Source organism: Astyanax mexicanus, chromosome 1, assembly GCF_023375975.1.
Source record: "Astyanax mexicanus isolate ESR-SI-001 chromosome 1, AstMex3_surface, whole genome shotgun sequence".
NCBI lineage: Eukaryota > Metazoa > Chordata > Actinopteri > Characiformes > Acestrorhamphidae > Astyanax > Astyanax mexicanus.
Window position 1 is genome coordinate 53,658,079 of NC_064408.1, and position 14,046 is coordinate 53,672,124.

The following is a 14,046-nucleotide window of genomic DNA, read 5'->3' on the forward strand; positions in this document are numbered from 1 at the left end:
CTGAGAAAATCTACATACCAGCAGTTCAGTATAGCCCTGCTATGTAGGGCTGTGATGTGTGACTTTTATGTTCATATGCAACATTCATATTCGTTATTAGTCTTGCAGACCATCAATAATATATCCTGCAACATGTTATCACAATGCAAAATGTGTTGACCAACTATTCATAATTCAGATATAAACAATAGTTGGAACGCTCATCCCTAGTCATCACTGCGAGCTGATTGCAGTTATGCAGTTATTCTTAATGATATGCCAGGCTATCACACACACACACACACATTAAAATTGTCCTTAGTTTAACAACCGCACAGCATGAAATTGAATAGTGTTGTGATGTGTAAAACTCATTAAGAAAGCAGCATTCAGTGTCCGCATGAAACATGTATGAGTTGATTTGTCTAGCACAGGAAATGAGAACTGTAGGACCATCTCTCTACTTAAATGCCAATTAAAGTAGCCATATAACTGCTGCTGCTTCAGATAAATCCTGATAAGAAGCTGTGGGACACATATAAGACCTGTGATAAAATACTAGTATGGAGGTATTTATTTGTTACAATGAGGCATTTAATTGTTCCTTCATTTTATATTAATTTCCTTACTTGGCAGTGGCCAAAACCTGATCAGTACATGAGTGTGCTTCAGGTACGGCTCAGCATGACTTGCTATCTTTCAGGGAGAAAAGCTTAGGAAACAAGGATAGATATTTTTCTCTGTCCTGGCATCAATATATAGTAAACCCGGATATCCAAACCTTTAATTGGCAGCTGAATACCCACGTATTGTGTGAGCAATTAATCAATCACTAATATCTATTAAATCTAATAGTGTCCTACATTATCTTTTTTTGTTCTCCACATAACTTTATTATAGTAATCCCTGTATTCAGACTTCAGACACTAAGTATCACTAGCAAATACAGAAGAGCTCATTTCTCTTAGTACCTTGGCTCAAACTATTTATAAACTGGGGTCTATCAATGCTAGTTTTAGATATTCCAAGTGCATGACTAAGCACTTTTGTAAATTAATCTGGATATGAGGGTCTGCCAAATGCTGTATGTGTAAATGTAAATATGTGTTCTCTAGAGTTTGAAGGCAGACAGCAGGAGGGAGTATATTACCATATTCAAGTTCTGGAAAGCTGTTAGTGTTGCTTTGGCATCCTTTAGATTTTTGCTTTAGCAGAGAAAAGTTACTGACTGTGACACTGCAGCACAAATCTTCAGAAGTGTCGCTTTTGTTGCTTGTTGGTAACGACGGCAGCTGTCTGGAAGAGTTCTTCAAAGTCCTGACAAAGAAATCTCACTAACTTTACCTGTGTCTTAATAAAGCTGATACACTCATTCTCAGCCCTGAAGAAGCTGATTAGAGACATAAATGGACACAGGACCTATTTTTGTTGAACTGTGAGACTTCACAATAGGTAAATGATGTAGACACCTTTATTATACATGATATCTATCATTATATTTATTTTGAGAGCAAGCTGGAACAGACAGAATGTACCAGCTGAACAGCAGTCATGGAAAATTACACCGATTTTAAAAAGGAACAGGAGGTAAATTAACCAACTGGTGAAAATGGCATAATGGACTCAGTCTGCTCTGCTTATTTTTTTTATGTCAGTGTTGGTAGGCTCAGCGTTTTGTATGATACATGCAGCTGCTGAGGTTTCTAATGAGTCAGATTATTTGACTTGCTATATTGTAATATGGTCATTTTTTCTATATATATATTCTATATATATATCTATAAATATATTGATGTTTACCCTGTATTCCCCACTCCCAGTGCTCAAATAGGAAATTACACTGCCTGTGTGCAGGTTTATAACTCAGCTTCTCAGACACTACACAGCCCACCTCTCCACCTCTCTTTAGGGAGATTTGGGTTTTATCTGTGTTCCTTTGTGGACCCAGTTGCATTAGACATATCCAAAAAATAGTTACTATTGCACATTTGCAGAAGCTACGTGCATAAATACTTGCTCGTTTCTCAGCAGTTGTTTGTGCTGTGTGTGGGTGTTTTTTGTGCTCTGGCATTTTGTGTTCTGAAACACCTCTGCTCTTTATTCATGCATTTGAAGTACATGTGGTTAGGAGAAGTAAAATAGAACAAAATCCGGTCAACTCAACTTTTAAGTGACCGGTCTATTTTTTATGACTAACGTGTTATACTGCTGCTACTGTATAATATAATAAAGTCATGCGTATACACAATTCATAAGTGTCATATACGACTGTCTTTGCACAGCAATGTTTGTGGTACACAATGCATTGACATGCAAATGTTATGGGACATTTCATCTTAAAATGTTTACTCAGAGAATGGCTTGGGAGCAGCCACGCCTCTATACTGTAAGTTGTAAGCTGTTATCTTGTTTTTAAGGTTGAACAGTGGCTAGCGTGTTATAGCAAAGTTATGTGAATTATGGAAGGTACAGTGAGGTCTGATAGTGGGTGCCAGCTGGATAAGATTTCATTTCTGATCATTCCTCCTTACATAGTGTCTTGTGTGTACTAGGAATACAGTGGACAGCACAGTGAGATTCTGTTTAGATTTGTTTGTGTGAACAGACAAGTGTCTGCAGCAGAAATTACAGTCACTTCATCCCACAGGGCTTTTTTTTTTTTTTCAAGTGTTCATGTTTCTTTGGACATGAAAATGTCATTGGATATGATACTCACTTGACTCTTGTTATTAACAGTAACTTTAACTTTAATTCTGATTTAGTCTAGATTTTAGTCAGTGTAAAAAAAAAAAAAAACTCTCACGATCATGTGACGCCTTGAGGAAGTAATTCGCCTAAGTACTAACACCTGGTGAGCAAGGTATAAAAGACTGCCCAGAGCTCCAGTGCTGAGTATAGTTTCAGTTTATCCAGCATTACTCTGCGTTTCTCTCTGCCTTTGTTCGACCCCTGTGTAGTACCTTTTATCTGTGCACCCTGACTCTGATTTTTGCCTCCCCTTTTTTTGCCTTTCTGCCTGTGTACCAAACTCTGGACTGTGTATTGCGACCCTGGTATGACCCTGTTTATCCTGACTACTCTCTGTATTACTCTTTTTGTAATTAAATATTTGATTTTACACCTTACATCTACATTTTTACGTGAATCTACATTTTTTACATTGCCTGTGTTTTTGTCTATCTGGTAATATATGTAAGCTAATTGTGTTACATTTTTATTTTATCTGAGAGTGGTTGTTATGACGGCCCGGTAAAGGTATCTTTTAATGTCGTGTGTGTGTGTGCGTGCGTGCGTGCTTGCGTGCGTGCCTAAGCTTTTACGTGCACCTAAACCTAATAGTTCAATCATGCTGTAAGATTTTGGAACAGACTGGTCTTTTAAACTGACAGACAGACAGACAGACAGACAGTGTGAAGAGCAATCTCTATTGTCTTCTAGACAAAGTGTCAGATCACATTGATGCTACCAGGATGAGGAAATGCAGCCAAACCACACCTGACATCTCTTTGTTCTGGACATCAGTGTCAGGAAGTTACAATAGTTCTTTACACCGGTACACTCCGGCCGTGGCCTCGGGTGTCAGTCTGACATTGGCCAATCATAGAGTTCCTAAATGACTGGGATGCCCACAGACGAATTTAATTAAGATTTTTACACACTTTCTTAATGCACAGAGCTCTAATTAAGCTAAGGCACAGGTGGAAAAATCTGATCCTGGAGGAATGAATTGCTGCACAGATTTGGGCTTTTCCTGCACAGGTAGAGAAAATTGGATATTTTAAACATTAAAATTCGCAGCAAAAAGTACATTTTTTCTAAGGGTGTAGGGGAGTAAAAGTGTTCTGTGCCGAAATTGTGGTCCTCTGTGTGTTCTGTTGTCAGCTCTTTCAGTTTATATCTGGTCTATCTGAGTGTGCATGTTAGTCGTGCCCACTGAGCATTGTGCATATAGGATGGCAGAGTGGAGTATCACATGATCAGGTGAAGGTGATCATCCAAATGTTCCTCCACTGAAAACACTCCAAACCGTTACGCATCTAATTGTCTTTCAATATGTTTAAACAATATGTTGTATCAAAGTTTGGAACAATAGCCAGACAATAGCCAGGATTCGCATGATTAGAAGCTGGCTCTGCAATCTGGTGTAGCTTTCATACAGAAAGCATGCAAGTAATACATGTGTTCATTTGCACAGAGAATGCTTGTCCTCAAGGTGTTAGATTAATTGCAAAATTTAGTTAAATTGGGTTACTGTGCTAAAGTAGTAGGTTAGTGGGCTAAAATGGGTTACTGGGCTAAAATTACTGTGCTGTATTGTATTTGCTACTCTGTCTGTAACTCTCTACAAATAAAATGTGTTTATGTATATGTTGATTTAGGAGATTATATTAAAATAATAAATATTGACTATGACATCAGCAGATATATGGAGGATATCAACATTGGCCTCATTATATTATTTACTTATTCATGATGTATATTTTGTAATAATAAGGAGTCTTTGTCTATTACAATATTATTTTTTTGCTAAGTTATCTCTAATTGAAACCAGTAAAAAAAAGTGTAAAATCCATTTTAGAAACCACTCATTTGTCCATATTAGCAAAGTGCTACATTAAGCATAGAAAGCTACAGTCTTCATGATCACTTGCACTATATTTGTGTAGGATTTTCCCATTTTCACCTAGAAAAAAGGCTTGGAACCAGAATGCCTGCCCTCAGGGTATAAGCATAATTGAAGTTAGCTATTATAAATTAGATCAGTTGTCCATTGTGGACCCTGACAATTGCACAGTGGCTGCATAGAGTTCTGAATCGGTTTTGGAAGAAAGCCCAGAGGCAGCTGCTGGAGGACCTGCTCTTTCAGAGCTCAGCGCTGAGCCGTGCACGCTACACTGGCTTTGAGATTCACATTCAGCAGCCGAGGAATCTCATCAGCTCAGCAGCTTCTACTAAAGAACACGATCCTTAGTGCAAGCTCCTGATTCCCTCCACTGATAGCTACTGGAGAAGTCTGCTTTCTATATTGATGGTTATATGAGCTGTCTGTCTCTTCACCGATACGTACTGCCTTAATATCTGTAAGATACAGTAGACCCAGCATGGGGGAAAGATCTACCGAGCAGAACAAAAGCTGCTTTAATGAAGAATTTGGTACAAAACTCTTAGATTGGAAGTTTATTGTACTTGAAAGGTCAAATAGAGGACAGTGAAAGTTAATTCCTGTAACTTGCTTCTGAGCTTCCAAATCTGGTTTTCGTGGTTGGTAAAGCATAGGAGTTGCTGCCCTGCTTGTGGTAGAATTGGTTTGATTCCACAGGTAAGCACATCACATATACCAGTAATAGTCTAAGAGTGATTGCAAAGAATCACCTCAAATCAACATCATGATTAATTAAACATTTCACCACTTTTACAATATTAATATTAGTATTAATAATTGTGTAAATAAACAATATGCACAGCATTTTTTATTGATATAAGCAGTTTTTTTGTTTAAGCTTGCTCTGTGATTGAGTTTTCCTTCCTGGTGCAACCAAATGGGGCAAAGTCACTTGACTACACATGCAGGAGTATGTTTTTAGGGGACAGTACATGAACACACACACACTTATGCATCTACAGTATATCTCTGTTACAAACATGAACCTTCGTGGGTCTAAAAAGGGATCCAACTTTTTAAGGAATCATTATTTTTTCATTAAATAATTCATGTTTAATTATTTAGATCCAATAAGCCTTTTCCTAGGATAAGATGTACGCAGCAAAAAGTGATTGTCTTTTCCTGACACTAGCTGTAAAGCGGCATCCCAGAGTAAACAACAAGCACAGCAGTGAATACAATGAATATTCAATGAACTAACACTTGTATGTCATGTCGTCTTGACGCAGGTGCATGCTGTAGGTCTTAAAGGTCTCTGCTACTCCAGCATTTATTCATGGGCTCACTGCTGATAGAGATCCATCTCCATTCAGCTACACGCTGGATAGAACACACAGGACTATTAGAGAGTGCATGCGTTGCAGGGGTAGCTGTCACCTAGTGCATTACTCCTATATATCGTATTGCATATTATGGGATGCATGAATGCAGGCTTGTGTGTGTAACTGAGCAATAGTGTGTTCTTGATAATAAATCAAGAAAAAGTTATCTTTTATGTGTCAGTAAGCATTCATGACTTCAAGAGGCCAAAATAATGGGCAGCTTAAGCATGATCTAATAAGTGATAAATAAATGCTAATAGCTAATTATATACATTAATAGAAGGCATGCATTTAATGTTACGAACAGATTGGATAGTATGTTATTTCTGATTTTACCTGTTTTACCTGTGGGTGTTTGTTGTTTGCTAACATATATCCCTGTAAAGACATTTGGTCTGAAGTAGAGACACAAAAAGTAAAAAAAAAGGAAATATTGAGGAGAAACATCTCAAACATGACCTTCTCCTCAATTCACACAACTAATAAGTAATAGCCTAAAGCATGTCCTTTAATTCACCTTGAGGTTTGATTGACTAAAGTGAGAAAGCCTTAGCAGAGATGTGTTTTGTTGAATAGAATGAATAAATGGTTAAATCATCTCCTTTTATACTCCTTTGGAATATGAAAAATCACTGACAATGGTTAAAACAGGGTTGGGGAAGAGGCAGAATAAAGAAGAAAAAGTAAAAAGCTATCATTGTGTGGAGGATTTCCTACCAAAATTCATTTGTGTCTATGTTTAAATATTTAAGCAATATGGCATTCATTTAGTTAGTTCCACAAAAGAATACATGAATGTATTTTATCCAATTCCATCCAGACAATAGTTGATTTATTTGTTTTTAATTTAGCTCTGCAGATGACACCCAAGCTTTTCACCCTTTCAATATCTGTTCTCCTTTTTTAATTAAGCCCTGGTTTTTATGTGCTTTTCTATGCATATAGGCTGTTATAGTCCATATACTTTATAGATTTTACATGCACGCATGCACACACTCACCATTCTGTACTCATCTGTGTTCATAATGAAACATATTCTGAGCTAAAAATCAGGATTTTATAACTCTTTCAATTCCAGGCCAGGCCTTTCTCACTTTCGATCTTCTCTTTATTTCTCTTTTATTTATTTATGGTTAATCTTAGCTACATTGTGGCAAACTAAGTGTGCAGTGATTGTACATGCAGTTCTCATTACTTGGTGAAAGCCATTGTGCACATTTTAAATGACTTCTCTGAGATTAGTAGTCCATTTTGGAAGAGCTTTCTGGCTCAACCAGATGAATACATGGAACTGTTCTCAAATAGTTTTCAAACTGTCACTAAACTTCTGATATTTCTGTCTCCACTCTGTACAAAAGCATGAAATGACTGCATTATGACTTTTAATTAGACAACTAGCCGACCATGAAATGTGCAGTCCAGAAAGTCTTCCTAATACTAATGACTCTGGGTTGATCAAAGCTTCATTTTTCTTTTTAGATTTATTTATATAATTATTTATATTTCTTCTGGGACTGTTTTTTAAATTTAAGAGCATTTTTTTATTCAATCAAACTGAATATAAAATTAGTCAAATTCACAATAAACTATTTTAAAAAGCAATCGAATAGTGAGGTTATTGATGTGTACTTAATTGAGTGATGCTGTAGTCAGTTAAGATAACATACATTAACAAAAAAGGCCTTGATGAAATAAAGGATATTTTCTGCACCAATTAATAAATAATAACTTATATCAAATAATATGTATATGCTGACCTTTGTTGATCTATTAAAGATGTATGATGTACACTCATTCTGTCTAGAGAATGAGCAGTTCAAAGAAATCACTGAAATCGCAACACTGCCGTGACTTTCGTGTCCATGATTAGTGTGTATAAACAATTAATTAATAATTGTTTATACACAATTATTAATAATTAATTCAGTAATTCAGTAAACATGCTTTAGCTTCGTTTCAATTACATGGCCTGTTCATCACTCTTTATTAATGGGTACTATCACTATTAAATGTCTCAGCAAAGAGACCTACAGAATACAGCAGAGAATTAGAAACTGCAGTGTAGGACAGATGGCTTTTAAACTCCACTGATGGATGAGCACCTGGATGCACTCAGGTGTCCTCAGTGAGTAGTTTAGTGAACATTCTCTCTTATATTTAGTCAGGAGAATGTTTTGACTGTTTTATTAGCTGGGTTAAAGCCAAGGAATTAATGAGTGCTGGATTTTCCATTCTTTGTGTGGAAAGGTTTGGCTGCTGCAGTCTGTCATTATCTCTGATCTGTGGTCAGCTTCTGGCTGGAGCAGGAGCTGCTCTTAGACTGGAGGAGACAAATGTCATTTCAGCTCCTCTTAACCACAAATGGCTTAATCCCTCCGACCTTGTCAAGATATACTCACTTACCTCAGAACATTGCGTCAAACGATCAAGCTGGAGTGGGTATTAATCACGCCAGGCTACATGTAGAGGCTCTTCTGGCACTCTGTGCAGGAAAGACGTGAATGATGACATGGATTTTTTTCTCTGCTGTTTCTGGTCATTGTGGTCCTATTGAATGCCAGACATTGCAGTTTGCTCGCCAAGCAGAGAATGTTTTCACATATATTTCTGTCTTACTCCACTCACCACTTCATGTAACCCAACAGAAGAGTGCTGAAACACTGATTGATGTGATTCAGTGACCCAGTTTTACAGTTGTATGTACCCAGGTCAAATTACATATGTAGTGTATTTTTAAAAGGTGAAAATAAACTGACCTCTGCAGAAATGAGCAGATGTTTCAGCACCCTTCTAGTTGTACATTCCCACAACTTAATTAAATAATTTTATCTTAATTGATTGTAAACACTTGTTAGGCTAGTGAGCTGATTTTATTCTATTCTCTTAAACTCTTAAAAAAAACACACTTGTGCCAACACTCAACATTTAGTTTGTTATAGTTAAAATTTTATTTAAAAATTAAATTCTAGTTTATTTATATTGACAAAATAAATACAGGATTTGACTGTGGATACAACATTTTGTATACAATTGTATATTTCTACACTACTTCCACACTCACATGCTACAGAATAGACTGTCCATTCAGCAGTGTGTTACGGTATGTGTCCACTGGCACTTTTCTTCAACACGTTGCCTTGCAGGATCACCTGGCTTGCCGCTTGTGGGCGTGTCCGTGACATTTTTTAATTCAAGGAAAGCAACAGGTGTAGTCAATTATAAGTTTAAGATTTTTAATTTGTAATCAACCTCACTATAATCTATAGTTCTGTAAATCCATATCCTGGACTCATTTCAAGCTTCTCTTCTGTGGTTGAAAGGTGGCTGTTCTGTGTGTGTGTGAAATCGCAGCCTGCTTATCCCTGATTGGCTGGACGTAGTTCGGAGGCTAGATTTATTTAAATAAAGTTGAGCTATGTTGAACTTTTTCACCGGAGGGCGGGGCTGCGTTCAACCCAACGCAACCCAGCATGCTCCGCGGCATGCGGCGGCTCTCTCCATTAAAATGAATACATTTTAAGTGCCAGTGGACCTGTACCATTACTGGGTGTTTGCTCACTAATGTGTATGTTTGCTTTCTCTGTGTTTCATCTGTGTTCAATACAGTTGGTGATTGAGGGTATTAGTCTTTGTTTAACCATCATATACCTTAAAAAACTGTTAATACAAGATTTGAACCTCAGAAGAAATACAGTAACAAATGTTCACGGTAATACTTGCATTTATCACCAGAAAAAAAAACAGGATGTAAGTTTTGACCAGCTCTGTCTTTTTCTATGAATTTGTTTAGCCGGCTCATAGTTTTGTCTTCTAACAGTCTAGCTTCTGAACGTCTTGTTGTTTTCAGTTACAATTACCTTCTTGCTTCAGGCTCTTTTCTGTGTTATGGATGTGCACACAGTCAGGCCTGGCCTTCTGACTCATTCTCTGCAAAATCTGGATAATTAATCTGAAATTGGTGTTGGTTGAATATGATTCACTAGTTCAGCATTATGATCAAAGTGGTTCAACAGAAACATGTGAGCTCCTGCAGACTGCTGTTTGTATGAGACTGACTTAGGAGATTTATGATCACAAGACATAATCGTACCTCAGGCTTTTCTGTTGAATAAGAAGCCGCAGTTATTCCTCATTTATTGCTACTAGAACCCTGGGTGCACTTACCCCTTAGCCATGAAGTTAAAGCTTAAATCCAACACATCTGCAGACAAAGTGTAATTATCACATCTTTTCCCATGACAGCCCTTTGAGCTTAATTGCTATAATTCCTAAGCACTAATGGGTTTATTCATGGTAGGTAAAAGAGTGGTTGACATTTAGAAATTTGCTAATTTTCTTTGTGTGTACTGATCATGTTAGATAATTAGTGCCAAAAAGTTAAATGCAGGGTTTTTTGTGCCCTTATACTGTATGTGACATACTAAATGATACAGAAAGAAATTTGTGCTTTATAAGCAAAGGTTTGCCATATTTACTGATGTACACCTGTCAACACATGTTAAAGTGATCAGATCACATCCACACTAAAGGCCAGGTGTACATAAGAAGAGTTCATTTGTAAAAACAGATAAAGGGAAGTTTAAAGAACAGCATCTGTTATTGCAAAGCATTCATACCCAGGAAGCCCTGTGATTAGATTACGAACAAATCAAACAAACCACAACAGGGGTTGATGGAGACTGAACTGTCATTTACATTCACCACAACTATAAATGGAAAATATACACATTTACAGTTATAAAGATGCAAATGTGCTTTGCCAGGTGTAGCTAGGAAACTGTGTTTACAGTCAGTTATCACTCACATTAATGTGAGGTGTGAAGAAGCTCAAGGCTTGCTAGATAGAATGCAAGATAGAATGTTGAGAGCTCTTTAAATCTACTATGAGCTGTCACCACAAATGGCTATGGTATTTAAAAAATGTATCTCTACAAAATCTTTAAAATCAACCTTATACATTCATTTCTGCAAGTCAGGCCAAAGGTAATCCACTTTTGCTGTACACTTCAAAAAATAAAGGCGCTACAGAAGAACTGTGATAATGCTATTTTGGTTCCATAAAGAGCCATTGAGGTGAAAAAAATGTGTGAATAATCATTTAAAGGTGGATGGTGGTATAAAGGTTCTTCACACTGATTAAAATAAAGAACTGGCATTGATTTGCAGCATCTTTTTCTTAAGAGTGTAGTGACATTGATTTGCATCCGTTCCAAAGGTGGCTATATTTTCAGTGCTTTAATGTGTATGTGAAAAAAGCAGGAATTTCATACCTTAAGGATTATTTTTTGGAGCTGAGGTTTTTAAGTGTTTAAAGTTTACAGAGAGCATATCTAAACAAATCTTCGGTGTGTACATAAAAGGCTGTTTATCTGCTTTTGCATTCTGTTTCATCTGTTATTCTCTTTGCACTAATTCCCAGGTTGAATTTACTTCAGATGAGTTAGGCAGATAATTCAAAACTCCTTGCGATTCTGCCCAAATTGTTGGATAGAAATAAATAAATAAAGATTTAGTATATGAGGATGAATAATGGTGGATTTAAAACCACACATCTGCATATTGCATTTCACAAACTGATACATTGCAGTAATCATTTTTTGGTGCTCATAAATTTCTTTCATTTTCTTTTTGCAAAGCCTTTCATATTACTGGCACATTAAAGTAAATTATTTATAAGCACATTGTGTTTCAGGCTTTCAGGGTACTATAGAAATGCTTAAATCACTCTTGTAATGTCTGAGCTGCTGTACATTGCAGAAATGTACAGTGTGTCCACCATCTTCCTATCTCCACTCTCTGGTCAGTGCAGCTGCAGAAGGATGGTCAGTTATCATTTTGACTCGTTACAAATTTGACCCAGTCATTAAGGGCATTTTCATTGCTAGTGGAGGTGGTCTCGGTCCAGTCCCAAATGAACTCTGGAGCGATTTACTTGTGGTGAGAATGTGATTCGGTCTCGATCCGACCCAGCTATCAAATATACTAGTAGTCCTGGTAGTCCAGGTCCTGACACTAAAAATCCACCACAATTTTTACTTTGAACTAGTGTAAACAGACTTGTTTTAAATATACACCTACCTATCTCAATTGTACTTTGCTGGTGGTGTTCCATAGACAAATTACTGGGCAAAGCGTGTAACACTGATGTGTTATTTGCACAAATAACACAACAAAGAACTGCCATGCTGTTCCTAGCGACCTAAGAAACGGCCTAAGATTTCTCCTCTACATACTTAGTAGATTTTAAAGATCCTAATGTGACCACCTAGGCAATTCAGTCCTTTATCTTCTGCAAATCCACTGCAATGCCTTCCTGTCTCCTATTCTCATCACTGGCTTCCTGTAACTGCTCACATTTAAAAGCCAAAAATGGACCAGCCCGTTCAATGATCAAAACCTGATCTACAGGTCAGTCTGGCTCTTAAGTCATGTGGAAGACAAGCATCTACAGTTTACTCCAATCAGCTTCCCATGGGTGTCAATAATACTGTCTTTAAACAATGAAGTACTTAACACTAATCCTAACACAGTCTAATTTGGGTATAGATTAGTGTGATTGTACTTAATCCAGATATTTGGTATTGTGGATGGTTTATATTTATGTATCAGTACAGACTTTTATTTTCCATTATCTTAACTTGTGGTACATAATAATAATAATAATAATAATAATAATAATAATAATAATAATAATAATAATAATAATAATGATTATTGTTGTTACATGTTTTTAAAATATATTTTTAGATTGTCAATAAGTCATAATTTATGGCATGCAGTGGTCTGAAGAGAAACTTTCGGATTATTATAATATATTTTTTAGCTTTGATTTTCACTTATGTTGCTATGTATTTAGGGAAAGGGGATTTTGTGGCACATGGAGATTTCAGACAGGAGTCCTTGGCCATACAGAGCATCACTGCACAGACTGACAAAGGTGTTACAAGGCCTATCCAGAGTCAAACCTTCTGGATTGATTGATTTAGGTGATTGGTTTTGATCTAATCTTCTTTTAATCTAATATTTCTGGTATTAATAATACATTTTATTTGTACATTTTTTTACGCACAGTAATACTTAATGTAATGTTAACAACCACAAACAAACTTCATTAAAAAAAGAAACAAAACACCTACACTTCACAGTTTACACACAAACAACCACACATACACACACACACACACACACACATCCTCAGCAAGCAGAGGGGAGAGTGCCTATTGAAGTTCTAAATTGGCCCAGAATAAGAGGGTGGTCTGTCTTAGCCGGAGAGGACTCAGATCTGTGATGCAAAATACATCTATAGCTGGCCATGAAAAGCCAGCAAGTAAGACTGCAGTGAGCTCTATGAGACCCAGAGAGTCTCTGAGCAATCATATAGATTCACTCTGACCACAGGCCCAACAGTCCTCAGAGCTGCAGTATAGTCTTACTTCAGCCCAAGGCCTGGAAAACTGTCTGAGCCATGATGCAGCATCATTCCAGCAGCTGACCCAACAATTCACCAAAATTAACAGCTAACTCAATGTGATCTCTACTGAATTAGCAGCTAGCGTGCGCCAGCATACTTACATCAGAACACAAAGACACACACATGAATCTCATGTACTTAATACATGTTGTTTTAATGTACAATGCATAAATGAGCCCTCTAACCAGTCAAACGGACAGAAATTAGCAATATTCTGTTCAGTTCCAGATCCAGAATCTTTCTTTGTGTGGATGGATGGATGACTAAAGATGCTCACATAATGTTTATCCAAAATAATGCAGAACATTATTGATTTTCCAAAATATTTTAAAACATTGAAAGCAGGTCACAATAGAATCAGTAAAATACCAGTATTCTGTCCATACCTTTGTGTGGTTGTGTGTGGCTGTACATTCATTGACATGAGATATGAGGTAGATGCATAAAACCAGTCAGGCCTACAGTGCAGCCTTGACATCCTGTAGAGAGTGGAGAGCTTCATTTGTCATTATATGACCTTGGGGAAGACTGAATAAGACATAAATGCCAAACAGTTGGTGTGTGTGTGTGTGTGTGTGTGTGTACTAGTGTAGAAGAGGGGACCAAAATTG

The 14,046-nt window shown here is 36.9% G+C and overlaps 1 protein-coding gene across 3 annotated transcripts in view; it reads left to right on the plus strand.

The window, feature by feature from the left end:
- sash1a (SAM and SH3 domain containing 1a) overlaps nt 1-14,046 on the plus strand; it is a 332,277-nt gene that overhangs the window by 96,782 nt on the left and 221,449 nt on the right. The window lies entirely within an intron of this gene.